The sequence below is a fragment of the Tachypleus tridentatus genome, chromosome 7 (assembly GCF_004210375.1).
Source record: "Tachypleus tridentatus isolate NWPU-2018 chromosome 7, ASM421037v1, whole genome shotgun sequence".
NCBI lineage: Eukaryota > Metazoa > Arthropoda > Merostomata > Xiphosura > Limulidae > Tachypleus > Tachypleus tridentatus.
The window spans coordinates 36,352,639-36,365,966 of NC_134831.1; positions in this window are offsets into that span (position 1 = coordinate 36,352,639).

A 13,328-nucleotide genomic window follows, 5' to 3' on the forward strand; every position below is an offset into this window, starting at 1 on the left:
TTCATTTCTACACAATTTCAATATTATATTTATTCAACCTGTTTCAGTTCATTTCTCCACAATTTCAATATTATATTTATTCAACCTGTTTCAGTTCATTTCTACACAATTTCAATATTATATTTATTCAACCTGTTTCAGTTCATTTCTACACAATTTCAATATTATATTTATTCAACCTGTTTCAGTTCATTTCTCCACAATTTCAATATTATATTTATTCAACCTGTTTCAGTTCATTTCTCCACAATTTCAATATTATATTTATTCAACCTGTTTCAGTTCATTTCTACACAATTTCAATATTATATTTATTCAACCTGTTTCAGTTCATTTCTCCACAATTTCAATATTATATTTATTCAACCTGTTTCAGTTCATTTCTCCACAATTTCAATATTATATTTATTCAACCTGTTTCAGTTCATTTCTCCACAATTTCAATATTATATTTATTCAACCTGTTTCAGTTCATTTCTCCACAATTTCAATATTATATTTATTCAACCTGTTTCAGTTCATTTCTCCACAATTTCAATATTATATTTATTCAACCTGTTTCAGTTCATTTCTACACAATTTCAATATTATATTTATTCAACCTGTTTCAGTTCATTTCTCCACAATTTCAATATTATATTTATTCAACCTGTTTCAGTTCATTTCTACACAATTTCAATATTATATTTATTCAACCTGTTTCAGTTCATTTCTACACAATTTCAATATTAGATTTATTCAACCTGTTTCAGTTCATTTCTCCACAATTTCAATATTATATTTATTCAACCTGTTTCAGTTCATTTCTCCACAATTTCAATATTATATTTATTCAACCTGTTTCAGTTCATTTCTTCCACAATTTCAATATTATATTTATTCAACCTGTTTCAGTTCATTTCTCCACAATTTCAATATTATATTTATTCAACCTGTTTCAGTTCATTTCTCCACAATTTCAATATTATATTTATTCAATTTCCTGTTTCAGTTCAGTTCATTTTACACACAATTTCAATATTATATTTATTCAACCTGTTTCAGTTCATTTCTCCACAATTTCAATATTATATTTATTCAACCTGTTTCAGTTCATTTCTCCACAATTTCAATATTATATTTATTCAACCTGTTTCAGTTCATTTCTTCACAATTTCAATATTATATTTATTCAACCTGTTTCAGTTCATTTTCCACAATTTCAATATTATATTTATTCAACCTGTTTCAGTTCATTTCTCTACACAATTTCAATATTATATTTATTCAACCTGTTTCAGTTCATTTCTCCACAATTTCAATATTATATTTATTCAACCTGTTTCAGTTCATTTCTCCACAATTTCACTATTAGATTTATTCAACCTGTTTCAGTTCATTTCTCCACAATTTCAATATTATATTTATTCAACCTGTTTCAGTTCATTTCTACACAATTTCAATATTATATTTATTCAACCTGTTTCAGTTCATTTCTCCACAATTTCAATATTATATTTATTCAACCTGTTTCAGTTCATTTCTCCACAATTTCAATATTATATTTATTCAACCTGTTTCAGTTCATTTTACACAATTTCAATATTATATTTATTCAACCTACTTCAGATCATTTCTACACAATTTTATTATATTTATTCAACCTGTTTCAGTTCATTTCTACACAATTTCAATATTATATTTATTCAGTTCTGTTTCAGTTCATTTTAGTTCACAATTTCAATATTATATTTATTCAACCTGTTTCAGTTCATTTCTACACAATTTCAATATTATATTTATTCAACCTGTTTCAGTTCATTTCTCCACAATTTCAATATTATATTTATTCAACCTGTTTCAGTTCATTTCTCCACAATTTCAATATTATATTTATTCAACCTGTTTCAGTTCATTTCTCACAATTTCAATATTATATTTATTCAACCTGTTTCAGTTCATTTCTCCACAATTTCAATATTATATTTATTCAACCTGTTTCAGTTCATTTCTACACAATTTCAATATTATATTTATTCAACCTGTTTCAGTTCATTTCTCCACAATTTCAATATTATATTTATTCAACCTGTTTCAGTTCATTTCTCCACAATTTCAATATTATATTTATTCAACCTGTTTCAGTTCATTTCTCCACAATTTCAATATTATATTTATTCAACCTGTTTCAGTTCATTTCTCCACAATTTCAATATTATATTTATTCAACCTGTTTCATTCCACAATTTCAATATTATATTTATTCAACCTGTTTCAGTTCATTTCTCCACAATTTCAATATTATATTTATTCAACCTGTTTCAGTTCATTTCTCCACAATTTCAATATTATATTTATTCAACCTGTTTCAGTTCATTTCTCCACAATTTCAATATTATATTTATTCAACCTGTTTCAGTTCATTTCTCCACAATTTCAATATTATATTTATTCAACCTGTTTCAGTTCATTTCTCCACAATTTCAATATTATATTTATTTTATTCAACCTGTTTCAGTTCATTTCTCCACAATTTCAATATTATATTTATTCAACCTGTTTCAGTTCATTTCTCCACAATTTCAATATTATATTTATTCAACCTGTTTCAGTTCATTTCTCCACAATTTCAATATTATATTTATTCAACCTGTTTCAGTTCATTTCTCCACAATTTCAATATTATATTTATTCAACCTGTTTCAGTTCATTTCTATTCACAATTTCAATATTATATTTATTCAACCTGTTTCAGTTCATTTCTCCACAATTTCAATATTATATTTATTCAACCTGTTTCAGTTCATTTCTCCACAATTTCAATATTATATTTATTCAACCTGTTTCAGTTCATTTCTCACACAATTTCAATATTATATTTATTCAACCTGTTTCAGTTCATTTCTCCACAATTTCAATATTATATTTATTCAACCTGTTTCCACAATTTCAATATTATATTTATTCAACCTGTTTCAGTTCATTTCTCCACAATTTCAATATTATATTTATTCAACCTGTTTCAGTTCATTTCTCCACAATTTCAATATTATATTTATTCAACCTGTTTCAGTTCATTTCTCCACAATTTCAATATTATATTTATTCAACCTGTTTCAGTTCATTTCTCCACAATTTCAATATTATAATTATTATATTTATTCAACCTGTTTCAGTTCATTTTTCCACAATTTCAATATTATATTTATTCAACCTGTTTCAGTTCATTTCTCCACAATTTCAATATTATATTTATTCAACCTGTTTCAGTTCATTTCTCCACAATTTCAATATTATATTTATTCAACCTGTTTCAGTTCATTTCTCCACAATTTCAATATTATATTTATTCAATCTGTTTCAGTTCATTTCTCCACAATTTCAATATTATATTTATTCAACCTGTTTCAGTTCATTTCTACACAATTTCAATATTATATTTATTCAACCTGTTTCAGTTCATTTCTACACAATTTCAATATTATATTTATTCAACCTGTTTCAGTTCATTTCTACACAATTTCAATATTATATTTATTCAACCTGTTTCAGTTCATTTTTCACAATTTCACTATTACATTTATTCAACCTGTTTCAGTTCATTTTCCACAATTTCAATATTATATTTATTCAACCTGTTTCAGTTCATTTCTTCACACAATTTCAATATTATATTTATTCAACCTGTTTCAGTTCATTTCTCCACAATTTCAATATTATATTTATTCAACCTGTTTCAGTTCATTTCTCACACAATTTCAATATTATATTTATTCAACCTGTTTCAGTTCATTTCTCCACCATTTCAATATTATATTTATTCAACCTGTTTCAGTTCATTTTACACAATTTCAATATTATATTTATTCAACCTGTTTCAGTTCATTTCTCCACAATTTCAATATTATATTTATTCAACCTGTTTCAGTTCATTTCTCCACAATTTCAATATTATATTTATTCAACCTGTTTCAGTTCATTTTTCCACAATTTCAATATTATATTTATTCAACCTGTTTCAGTTCATTTCTCCACAATTTCAATATTATATTTATTCAACCTGTTTCAGTTCATTTCTCCACAATTTCAATATTATATTTATTCAACCTGTTTCAGTTCATTTCTACACAATTTCAATATTATATTTATTCAACCTGTTTCAGTTCATTTCTCCACAATTTCAATATTATATTTATTCAACCTGTTTCAGTTCAGTTCATTTTCTCCACAATTTCACTATTATATTTATTCAACCTGTTTCAGTTCATTTCTCCACAATTTCAATATTATATTTATTCAACCTGTTTCAGTTCATTTCTACACAATTTCAATATTAGATTTATTCAACCTGTTTCAGTTCATTTCTCCACAATTTCAATATTATATTTATTCAACCTGTTTCAGTTCACTTTTCCACAATTTCAATATTATATTTATTCAACCTGTTTCAGTTCATTTCTACACAATTTCAATATTATATTTATTCAACCTGTTTCAGTTCATTTCTACACAATTTCAATATTATATTTATTCAACCTGTTTCAGTTCATTTCTCCACAATTTCAATATTATATTTATTCAACCTGTTTCAGTTCATTTCTACACAATTTCAATATTATATTTATTCAACCTGTTTCAGTTCATTTCTCCACAATTTCAATATTATATTTATTCAACCTGTTTCAGTTCATTTCTCCACAATTTCAATATTATATTTATTCAACCTGTTTCAGTTCATTTCTTCACAATTTCAATATTATATTTATTCAACCTGTTTCAGTTCATTTCAATATTATATTTATTTCTGTTTCCACAATTTCAATATTATAATATTATATTTATTCAACCTGTTTCAGTTCACTTTTCCACAATTTCAGTATTAGATTTATTCAACCTGTTTCAGTTCATTTCTACATAATTTCAATATTATATTTTTTCAACCTCTTTTAGTTCATTTCTCCACAATTTCAATATTATATTTATTCAACCTGTTTCAGTTCATTTTCCACAATTTCAATATTATATTTATTCAACCTGTTTCAGTTCATTTCTCCACAATTTCAATATTATATTTATTCAACCTGTTTCACAATTTCAATATTATATTTATTCAACCTGTTTCAGTTCATTTCTCCACAATTTCAATATTATATTTATTCAACCTGTTTCAGTTCATTTTTCCACAATTTCAATATTATATTTATTCAACCTGTTTCAGTTCATTTCTCCACAATTTCAATATTATATTTATTCAACCTGTTTCAGTTCATTTCTCCACAATTTCAATATTATATTTATATTTATTCAATCTGTTTCAGTTCATTTCTCCACAATTTCAATATTATATTTATTCAATCTGTTTCAGTTCATTTCTCCACAATTTCAATATTATATTTATTCAACCTGTTTCAGTTCATTTCTCCACAATTTCAATATTATATTTATTCAACCTGTTTCAGTTCATTTCTCCACAATTTCAATATTATATTTATTCAACCTGTTTCAGTTCATTTCTACACAATTTCAATATTATATTTATTCAACCTGTTTCAGTTCATTTCTCCACAATTTCAATATTATATTTATTCAACCTGTTTCAGTTCATTTCTCCACAATTTCAATATTATATTTATTCAACCTGTTTCAGTTCATTTCTCCACAATTTCAATATTATATTTATTCAACCTGTTTCAGTTCATTTTTCCACAATTTCAATATTATATTTATTCAACCTGTTTCAGTTCACCTGTTTCAGTTCATTTCCACAATTTCAATATTATATTTATTCAACCTGTTTCAGTTCATTTCTCCACAATTTCAATATTATATTTATTCAACCTGTTTCAGTTCATTTCTCCACAATTTCAATATTATATTTATTCAACCTGTTTCAGTTCATTTCTCCACAATTTCAAAATTATATTTATTCAACCTGTTTCAGTTCATTTCATTTCCACAATTTCAAAATTATATTTATTCAACCTGTTTCAGTTCATTTCTTCACAATTTCAATATTATATTTATTCAACCTGTTTCAGTTTTCTCCACAATTTCAATATTATATTTATTCAACCTGTTTCAGTTCATTTCTCCACAATTTCAATATTATATTTATTCAACCTGTTTCAGTTCATTTCTCCACAATTTCAATATTATATTTATTCAACCTGTTTCAGTTCATTTCTCTGTTTCACTCCAATTTCAATATTATATTTATTCAACCTGTTTCAGTTCATTTCTACACAATTTCAATATTATATTTATTCAACCTGTTTCAGTTCATTTTCTCCACAATTTCAATATTATATTTATTCAACCTGTTTCAGTTCATTTCAATATTATATTTATTCAACCTGTTTCAGTTCATTTTCCACAATTTCAATATTATATTTATTCAACCTGTTTCAGTTCATTTCTCCACAATTTCAATATTATATTTATTCAACCTGTTTCAGTTCATTTCTTCACAATTTCAATATTATATTTATTTAACCTGTTTCAGTTCATTTCTCCACAATTTCAATATTATATTTATTCAACCTGTTTCAGTTCATTTCTCCACAATTTCAATATTATATTTATTCAACCTGTTTCAGTTCATTTCTCCACAATTTCAATATTATATTTATTCAACCTGTTTCAGTTCATTTCTCACACAATTTCAATATTATATTTATTCAACCTGTTTCAGTTCATTTCTCCACAATTTCAATATTATATTTATTCAACCTGTTTCAGTTCATTTCTCCACAATTTCAATATTATATTTATTCAACCTGTTTCAGTTCATTTCTCCACAATTTCAATATTATATTTATTCAACCTGTTTCAGTTCATTTCTCCACAATTTCAATATTATATTTATTCAACCTGTTTCAGTTCATTTCTCCACAATTTCAATATTATATTTATTCAACCTGTTTCAGTTCATTTCTACACAATTTCATTATATTTATTACCTGTTTATTCAACAATTTCTGTTTCAGTTCATTTCTTCACAATTTCAATATTATATTTATTCAACCTGTTTCAGTTCATTTCTACACAATTTCAATATTATATTTATTCAACCTGTTTCAGTTCATTTTCTCCACAATTTCAATATTATATTTATTCAACCTGTTTCAGTTCATTTCTCCACAATTTCAATATTATATTTATTCAACCTGTTTCAGTTCATTTTCAATTTCAATATTATATTTATTCACAATTTCAATATTATATTTATTCAACCTGTTTCAGTTCATTTCTCCACAATTTCAATATTATATTTATTCAACCTGTTTCAGTTCATTTTCAATATTATATTTATTCACAATTTCAATATTATATTTATTCAACTGTTTCAGTTCATTTCTTCACAATTTCAATATTATATTTATTTCACCTGTTTCAGTTCATTTCTCCACCCTTTCAATATTATATTTATTTAACCTATTTCATATTTCTCCACAATTTCAATATTATATTTATTCAACCTGTTTCAGTTCATTTCTCCACAATTTCAATATTATATTTATTCAACCTGTTTCAGTTCATTTCTCCACAATTTCAATATTATATTTATTCAACCTGTTTCAGTTCATTTCTCCACAATTTCAATATTATATTTATTCAACCTGTTTCAGTTCATTTCCACAATTTCACAATTTCAATATTATATTTATTTAACCTATTTCACATTTCTCCACAATTTCAATATTATATTTATTCAACCTGTTTCAGTTCATTTCTACACAATTTCAATATTATATTTATTCAACCTGTTTCAGTTCATTTCTCCACAATTTCAATATTATATTTATTCAACCTGTTTCAGTTCATTTCTACACAATTTCAATATTATATTTATTCAACCTGTTTCAGTTCATTTCTCCACAATTTCAATATTATATTTATTCAACCTGTTTCAGTTCATTTCTGTTTCCACAATTTCAATATTATATTTATTCAACCTGTTTCAGTTCATTTCTCCACAATTTCAATATTATATTTATTCAACCTGTTTCAGTTCATTTTCCACAATTTCAATATTATATTTATTCAACCTGTTTCAGTTCATTTCTCCACAATTTCAATATTATATTTATTCAACCTGTTTCAGTTCATTTCTACACAATTTCAATATTATATTTATTCAACCTGTTTCAGTTCATTTCTCCACAATTTCAATATTATATTTATTCAACCTGTTTCAGTTCATTTCTACACAATTTCAATATTATATTTATTCAACCTGTTTCAGTTCAACCTGTTTTTTCCACAATTTCAATATTATATTTATTCAACCTGTTTCAGTTCATTTCTCCACAATTTCAATATTATATTTATTCAACCTGTTTCAGTTCATTTCTTCACAATTTCAATATTATATTTATTTAACCTGTTTCAGTTCATTTCTCCACAATTTCAATATTATATTTATTCAACCTGTTTCAGTTCATTTCTCCACAATTTCAATATTATATTTATTCAACCTGTTTTCCACAATTTCAATATTATATTTATTCAACCTGTTTCAGTTCATTTCTCCACAATTTCAATATTATATTTATTCAACCTGTTTCAGTTCATTTCTCCACAATTTCAATATTATATTTATTCAACCTGTTTCAGTTCATTTCTACACAATTTCAATATTATATTTATTCAACCTGTTTCAGTTCATTTCTCCACAATTTCAATATTATATTTATTCATCCTGTTTCAGTTCATTTTTCACAATTTCAATATTATATTTATTCAACCTGTTTCAGTTCATTTTCCACAATTTCAATATTATATTTATTCAACCTGTTTCAGTTCATTTCTACACAATTTCAATATTATATTTATTCAACCTGTTTCAGTTCATTTCTCCACAATTTCAATATTATATTTATTCAACCTGTTTCAGTTCATTTCTCCACAATTTCAATATTATATTTATTCAACCTGTTTCAGTTCATTTCTTCACAATTTCAATATTATATTTATTCAACCTGTTTCAGTTCACTTTTCCACAATTTCAATATTATATTTATTCAACCTGTTTCAGTTCATTTCTTCACAATTTCAATATTATATTTATTTCACCTGTTTCAGTTCATTTCTCCACAATTTCAATATTAGATTTATTCAACCTGTTTCAGTTCATTTCTCCACAATTTCAATATTATATTTATTCAACCTGTTTCAGTTCATTTCTCCACAATTTCAATATTATATTTATTCAACCTGTTTCAGTTCATTTCTCCACAATTTCAATATTATATTTATTCAATCTGTTTCAGTTCATTTCTCCACAATTTCAATATTATATTTATTCAACCTGTTTCAGTTCATTTCTCCACAATTTCAATATTATATTTATTCAACCTGTTTCAGTTCATTTTTCTACACAATTTCAATATTATATTTATTCATCCTGTTTCAGTTCATTTCTCCACAATTTCAATATTATATTTATTCAACCTGTTTCAGTTCATTTCTCCACAATTTCAATATTATATTTATTCAACCTGTTTCAGTTCATTTCTCCACAATTTCAATATTATATTATATTTATTCAACCTGTTTCAGTTCATTTTCAATTTACACAATTTCAATATTATATTTATTCAACCTGTTTCAGTTCATTTCTCCACAATTTCAATATTATATTTATTCAACCTGTTTCAGTTCATTTCAATATTATATTTATTCAACCTGTTTCAGTTCACACAATTTCAATATTATATTTATTCAACCTGTTTCAGTTCATATTTTTTCCACAATTTCAATATTATATTTATTCAACCTGTTTCAGTTCACTTTTCCACAATTTCAATATTATATTTATTCAACCTGTTTCAGTTCATTTCTCCACAATTTCAATATTATATTTATTCAACCTGTTTCAGTTCATTTCTACACAATTTCAATATTATATTTATTCAACCTGTTTCAGTTCATTTCTACACAATTTCAATATTATATTTATTCAACCTGTTTCAGTTCATTTCTACACAATTTCAATATTATATTTATTCAACCTGTTTCAGTTCATTTCTCCACAATTTCAATATTATATTTATTCAACCTGTTTCAGTTCATTTCTCACACAATTTCAATATTATATTTATTCAACCTGTTTCAGTTCATTTCTTCACAATTTCAATATTATATTTATTTAACCTGTTTCAGTTCATTTCTCCACAATTTCAATATTATATTTATTCAATCTGTTTCAGTTCATTTCTCCACAATTTCAATATTATATTTATTCAACCTGTTTCAGTTCATTTCTCCACAATTTCAATATTATATTTATTCAACCTGTTTCAGTTCATTTCTTCACAATTTCAATATTATATTTATTTAACCTGTTTCAGTTCATTTCTCCACAATTTCAATATTATATTTATTCAACCTGTTTCAGTTCATTTCTTCACAATTTCAATATTATATTTATTCAACCTGTTTCAGTTCATTTCTCCACAATTTCAATATTATATTTATTCAACCTGTTTCAGTTCATTTCTTCACAATTTCAATATTATATTTATTTCACCTGTTTCAGTTCATTTCTCCACAATTTCAATATTACATTTATTCAACCTGTTTAAGTTCATTTCTCACACAATTTCAATATTATATTTATTCATTCCTGTTTCAGTTCATTTTCACAATTTCACAATTTCAATATTATATTTATTCAACCTGTTTCAGTTCATTTCTTCACACAATTTCAACCTATTTCAGTTCATTTCTACACAATGTTATTATATTTATTCAACCTGTTTCAGTTCATTTTTCCACAATTTCAATATTATATTTATTCAACCTGTTTCAGTTCATTTCTCCACAATTTCAATATTATATTTATTCAATTTATTCAACCTGTTTCAGTTCCAATTTCAATATTATATTTATTCAACCTGTTTCAGTTCATTTCTCCACAATTTCAATATTATATTTATTCAACCTGTTTCAGTTCATTTCACCATTTCAATATTATATTTATTCAACCTGTTTCAGTTCATTTCTCCACAATTTCAATATTATATTTATTCAATCTGTTTCAGTTCATTTCTCCACAATTTCAAAATTATATTTATTCAACCTGTTTCAGTTCATTTCATCACAATTTCAAAATTATATTTATTCAACCTGTTTCAGTTCATTTCTCACAATTTCAATATTATATTTATTCAACCTGTTTCAGTTCATTTTCCACAATTTCAATATTATATTTATTCAACCTGTTTCAGTTCATTTTCCACAATTTCAATATTATATTTATTCAACCTGTTTCAGTTCATTTCTCCACAATTTCAATATTATATTTATTCAACCTGTTTCAGTTCATTTCTTCACAATTTCAATATTATATTTATTCAACCTGTTTCAGTTCATTTCTCCACAATTTCAATATTACATTTATTCAACCTGTTTCAGTTCATTTCTCCACAATTTCAATATTATATTTATTCAACCTGTTTCAGTTCACCTGTTTCAGTTCATTTCTACACAATTTCAATATTATATTTATTCAACCTGTTTCAGTTCATTTCTCCACAATTTCAATATTATATTTATTCAACCTGTTTCAGTTCATTTCAATTTCTCCACAATTTCAATATTATATTTATTCAACCTGTTTCAGTTCATTTCTCCACAATTTCAATATTATATTTATTCAACCTGTTTCAGTTCTTCTCCACAATTTCAATATTATATTTATTCAACCTGTTTCAGTTCATTTTCACAATTTCAATATTATATTTATTCAACCTGTTTCAGTTCATTTCTCCACAATTTCAATATTATATTTATTCAACCTGTTTCAGTTCATTTCTCCACAATTTCAATATTATATTTATTCAACCTGTTTCAGTTCATTTTCACAATTTCAATATTATATTTATTCAACCTGTTTCAGTTCACTTTTCCACAATTTCAATATTATATTTATTCAACCTGTTTCAGTTCATTTCTCCACAATTTCAATATTATATTTATTCAACCTGTTTCAGTTCATTTCTACACAATTTCAATATTATATTTATTCAACCTGTTTCAGTTCATTTCTCCACAATTTCAATATTATATTTATTCAACCTGTTTCAGTTCATTTCTCCACAATTTCAATATTATATTTATTCAACCTGTTTCAGTTCATTTCTCCACAATTTCAATATTATATTTATTCAACCTGTTTCAGTTCATTTCTACACAATTTCAATATTATATTTATTCAACCTGTTTCAGTTCATTTCTTCACAATTTCAATATTATATTTATTCAACCTGTTTCAGTTCATTTCTACACAATTTCAATATTATATTTATTCAACCTGTTTCAGTTCATTTCTACACAATTTCAATATTATATTTATTCAACCTGTTTCAGTTCATTTCTCCACAATTTCAATATTATATTTATTCAACCTGTTTCAGTTCATTTTTCCACAATTTCAATATTATATTTATTCAACCTGTTTCAGTTCATTTCTCCACAATTTCAATATTATATTTATTCAACCTGTTTGTTCATTTTATTCACAATTTCAATATTATATTTATTCAACCTGTTTCAGTTCATTTTCCACAATTTCAATATTATATTTATTCAACCTGTTTCAGTTCATTTCTCACACAATTTCAATATTATATTTATTCAACCTGTTTCAGTTCATTTCTCCACAATTTCAATATTATATTTATTCAACCTGTTTCAGTTCATTTCTCCACAATTTCAATATTATATTTATTCAACCTGTTTCAGTTCATTTTCCACAATTTCAATATTATTATATTTATTCAACCTGTTTCAGTTCATTTCTTCACAATTTCAATATTATATTTATTCAACCTGTTTCAGTTCATTTCTCCACAATTTCAATATTATATTTATTCAACCTGTTTCAGTTCATTTCTCCACAATTTCAATATTATATTTATTCAACCTGTTTCAGTTCATTTCTACACAATTTCAATATTATATTTATTCAACCTGTTTCAGTTCATTTCTCCACAATTTCAATATTATATTTATTCAACCTGTTTCAGTTCATTTCTACACAATTTCAATATTATATTTATTCAACCTGTTTCAGTTCATTTTCAATTTCAATATTATATTTATTCACAATTTCAATATTATATTTATTCAACCTGTTTCAGTTCATTTTTACACAATTTCAGTATTAGATTTATTCAACCTGTTTCAGTTCATTTCTACACAATTTCAATATTAGATTTATTCAACCTGTTTCAGTTCATTTCTACACAATTTCAATATTAGATTTATTCAACCTGTTTCAGTTCATTTCTCACACAATTTCAATATTATATTTATTCAACCTGTTTTAGTTCGTTTCTAAACAA